This window comes from Oncorhynchus kisutch, unplaced genomic scaffold (assembly GCF_002021735.2).
Source record: "Oncorhynchus kisutch isolate 150728-3 unplaced genomic scaffold, Okis_V2 scaffold1611, whole genome shotgun sequence".
Lineage (NCBI taxonomy): Eukaryota > Metazoa > Chordata > Actinopteri > Salmoniformes > Salmonidae > Oncorhynchus > Oncorhynchus kisutch.
This window is the reverse complement of record NW_022263556.1, coordinates 44,725-50,724: the sequence shown is the minus strand read 5'-3', so window position 1 is coordinate 50,724 and position 6,000 is coordinate 44,725.

Sequence of the window (6,000 nt, the reverse complement as noted above, 5' to 3'; positions counted from 1 at the left end):
GTACTACATACATAGCCATGACTACATGACTCTATTCCACAGTACTACATGAGCCATGACTACATGGAACTCTATTCCACAGTACTACATGTAGCCATGACTACATGGAACTCTATTCCACAGTACTACATGTAACCATGACTACATGGAACTCTATCCACAGTACTACATGTAGCCACGACTACATGGAACTCTATTCCACAGTACTACATGTAACCATGACTACATGGAACTCTATTCCACAGTACTACATGTAGCCATGACTACATGGAACTCTATTCCACAGTACTACATGGAACCATGACTACATGGAACTCTATTCACAGTACTACATGTAGCCATGACTACATGGAACTCTATTCCACAGTACTACATAGAGCCATGACTACATGGAACTCTATTCCACAGTACTACATAGAGCCATGACTACATGGAACTCTATTCCACAGTACTACAGTAGCCATGACTACATGGAACTCTATTCCACAGTACTACATGTAACCATGACTACATGGAACTCTATTCCACAGTACTACATGTAGCCATGACTACATGGAAACTCTATTCCACAGTAGTACTACATAGAACCATGACTACATGGAACTCTATTCCACAGTACTACATAGAGCCATGACTACATGGAACTCTATTCCACAGTACTACATGTAGCCATGACTACATGGAACTCTATTCCACAGTACTACATGTAGCCATGACTACATGGAACTCTATTCCACAGTACTACATAGAGCCATGACTACATGGAACTCTATTCCACAGTACTACATAGAGCCATGACTACATGGAACTCTATTCCACAGTACTACATGTAGCCATGACTACATGGAACTCTATTCACAGTACTACATGTAACCATGACTACATGGAACTCTATTCCACAGTACTACATGTAGCCATGACTACATGGAACTCTATTCCACAGTACTACATAGAGCCATGACTACATGGAACTCTATTCCACAGTACTACATGTAGCCATGACTACATGGAACTCTATTCCACAGTACTACATGTAGCCATGACTACATGGAACTCTATTCCACAGTACTACATGTAGCCATGACTATATGGAACTCTATTCCACAGTACTACATGTAGCCATGACTACATGGAACTCTATTCCACAGTACTACATAGAGCCATGACTACATGGAACTCTATCCACAGTACTACATGTAGCCATGACTACATGGAACTCTATTCCACAGTACTACATGTAACCATGACTACATGGAACTCTATTCCACAGTACTACATGTAGCCATGACTACATGGAACTCTATTCCACAGTACTACATAGAGCCATAACTACATGGAACTCTATTCCACAGTACTACATGTAGCCATGACTACATGGAACTCTATTCCACAGTACTACATAGAGCCATGACTACATGGAACTCTATTCCACAGTACTACATAGAGCCATGACTACATGGAACTCTATTCCACAGTACTACATAGAGCCATGACTACATGGAACTCTATTCCACAGTACTACATAGAGCCATGACTACATGGAACTCTATTCCACAGTACTACATGTAGCCATGACTACATGGAACTCTATTCCACAGTACTACATGTAGCCATGACTACATGGAACTCTATTCCACAGTACTACATGTAGCCATGACTACATGGAACTCTATTCCACAGTACTACATAGAGCCATGACTACATGGAACTCTATTCCACAGTACTACATAGAGCCATGACTACATGGAACTCTATTCCACAGTTCTACATGTAGCCATGACTACATGGAACTCTATTCCACAGTACTACATAGAGCCATGACTACATGGAACTCTATTCCACAGTACTACATAGAGCCATGACTACATGGAACTATATTCCACAGTACTACATGTAGCCATGACTACATGGAACTCTATTCCACAGTACTACATAGAGCCATGACTACATGGAACTCTATTCCACAGTACTACACAGAGCCATGACTACATGGAACTCTATTCCACAGTACTACATAGAGCCATGACTACATGGAACTCTATTCCACAGTACTACATAGAGCCATGACTACATGGAACTCTATTCCACAGTACTACATGTAGCCATGACTACATGGAACTCTATTCCACAGTACTACATGTAACCATGACTACATGGAACTCTATTCCACAGTACTACATGTAGCCATGACTACATGGAACTCTATTCCACAGTACTACATGTAACCATGACTACATGGAACTCTATTCCACAGTACTACATGTAGCCATGACTACATGGAACTCTATTCCACAGTACTACATGTAACCATGACTACATGGAACTCTATTCCACAGTACTACATGTAGCCATGACTACATGGAACTCTATTCCACAGTACTACATAGAGCCATGACTACATGGAACTCTATTCCACAGTACTACATAGAGCCATGACTACATGGAACTCTATTCCACAGTACTACATGTAGCCATGACTACATGGAACTCTATTCCACAGTACTACATGTAACCATGACTACATGGAACTCTATTCCACAGTACTACATGTAGCCATGACTACATGGAACTCTATTCCACAGTACTACATAGAACCATGACTACATGGAACTCTATTCCACAGTACTACATAGAGCCATGACTACATGGAACTCTATTCCACAGTACTACATGTAGCCATGACTACATGGAACTCTATTCCACAGTACTACATGTAGCCATGACTACATGGAACTCTATTCCACAGTACTACATAGAGCCATGACTACATGGAACTCTATTCCACAGTACTACATAGAGCCATGACTACATGGAACTCTATTCCACAGTACTACATGTAGCCATGACTACATGGAACTCTATTCCACAGTACTACATGTAACCATGACTACATGGAACTCTATTCCACAGTACTACATGTAGCCATGACTACATGGAACTCTATTCCACAGTACTACATAGAGCCATGACTACATGGAACTCTATTCCACAGTACTACATGTAGCCATGACTACATGGAACTCTATTCCACAGTACTACATGTAGCCATGACTACATGGAACTCTATTCCACAGTACTACATGTAGCCATGACTATATGGAACTCTATTCCACAGTACTACATGTAGCCATGACTACATGGAACTCTATTCCACAGTACTACATAGAGCCATGACTACATGGAACTCTATTCCACAGTACTACATGTAGCCATGACTACATGGAACTCTATTCCACAGTACTACATGTAACCATGACTACATGGAACTCTATTCCACAGTACTACATGTAGCCATGACTACATGGAACTCTATTCCACAGTACTACATAGAGCCATAACTACATGGAACTCTATTCCACAGTACTACATGTAGCCATGACTACATGGAACTCTATTCCACAGTACTACATAGAGCCATGACTACATGGAACTCTATTCCACAGTACTACATAGAGCCATGACTACATGGAACTCTATTCCACAGTACTACATAGAGCCATGACTACATGGAACTCTATTCCACAGTACTACATAGAGCCATGACTACATGGAACTCTATTCCACAGTACTACATGTAGCCATGACTACATGGAACTCTATTCCACAGTACTACATGTAGCCATGACTACATGGAACTCTATTCCACAGTACTACATGTAGCCATGACTACATGGAACTCTATTCCACAGTACTACATAGAGCCATGACTACATGGAACTCTATTCCACAGTACTACATAGAGCCATGACTACATGGAACTCTATTCCACAGTTCTACATGTAGCCATGACTACATGGAACTCTATTCCACAGTACTACATAGAGCCATGACTACATGGAACTCTATTCCACAGTACTACATAGAGCCATGACTACATGGAACTATATTCCACAGTACTACATGTAGCCATGACTACATGGAACTCTATTCCACAGTACTACATAGAGCCATGACTACATGGAACTCTATTCCACAGTACTACACAGAGCCATGACTACATGGAACTCTATTCCACAGTACTACATAGAGCCATGACTACATGGAACTCTATTCCACAGTACTACATAGAGCCATGACTACATGGAACTCTATTCCACAGTACTACATAGAGCCATGACTACATGGAACTCTATTCCACAGTACTACATGTAGCCATGACTACATGGAACTCTATTCCACAGTACTACATGTAACCATGACTACATGGAACTCTATTCCACAGTACTACATGTAGCCATGACTACATGGAACTCTATTCCACAGTACTACATAGAGCCATGACTACATGGAACTCTATTCCACAGTACTACATAGAGCCATGACTACATGGAACTCTATTCCACAGTTACTACATGTAGCCATTGACTACATGGAACTCTATTCCACAGTACTACATGTAACCATGACTACATGGAACTCTATTCCACCAGTACTACATGTAGCCATGACTACATGGAACTCTATTCCACAGTACTACATAGAGCCATGACTACATGGAACTCTATTCCACAGTACTACATAGAGTCATGACTACATGGAACTCTATTCCACAGTACTACATGTAGCCATGACTATATGGAACTCTATTCCACAGTACTACATGTAGCCATGACTACATGGAACTCTATTCCACAGTACTACATAGAGCCATGACTACATGGAACTCTATTCCACAGTACTACATGTAGCCATGACTCACATGGACTCTATTCCACAGTACTACATGTAACCATGACTACATGGAACTCTATTCCACAGTACTACATGTGCCATGACTACATGGAAACTCTATCTCCACAGTACTACATAGAGCCATAAACTACATGGAACTCTATTCCACAGTACTACATGTAGCCATGACTACATGGAACTCTATTCCACAGTAACTACATAGAGCCATGACTACATGGAACTCTATTCCACAGTACTACATAGAGCCATGACTACATGGAACTCTAATTCCACAGTACTACTAGAGCCATGACTACATGGAACTCTATTCCACAGTACTACATAGAGCCATGACTACATGGAACTCTATTCCACAGTACTACATGTAGCCATGACTACATGGAACTCTATTCCACAGTTACTACATGTAGCCATGACTACATGGAACTCTATTCCACAGTACTACATGTAGCCATGACTACATGGAACTCTATTCCACAGTACTACATAGAGCCAATGACTACATGGAACTCTATTCCACAGTACTACATAGAGCCATGACTACATGGAACTCTATTCCCACAGTTCTACATGTAGCCATGACTACATGGAACTCTATTCCCACAGTACTACATAGAGCCATGACTACATGGAACTCTATTCCACAGTACTACATAAGCCATGACTACATGGAACTATATTCCACAGTACTACATGTAGCCATGACTACATGGGAACTCTATTCCACAGTACTACATAGAGCCATGACTACAGTGGAACTCTATTCCACAGTACTACACAGAGCCATGACTACATGGAACTCTATTCCACAGTACTACATAGAGCCATGACTACATGGAACTCTCATTCCCACAGTACTACATAGAGCCATGACTACATGGAACTCTATTCCACAGTACTACATAGAGCCATGACTACATGGAACTCTATTCCACAGTACTACATGTAGCCATGACTACATGGAACTCTATTCCACAGTACTACATGTAACCATGACTACATGGAACTCTATTCCACAGTACTACATGTAGCCATGACTACATGGAACTCTATTCCACAGTACTACATAGAGCCATGACTACATGGAACTCTATTCCAACAGTACTACATAGAGCCATGACTACATGGAACTCTATTCCACAGTATTACTACATGTAACCATGACTACATGGAACTCTATTCCACAGTACTACATGTAGCCATGACTACATGGTAACCAGGACTACATGGAACTCTTTCAACAGTACTACATGTAAGCCTGACTACATGGAACTCTATTCCACATATACTACATAGAGCCATGACTAT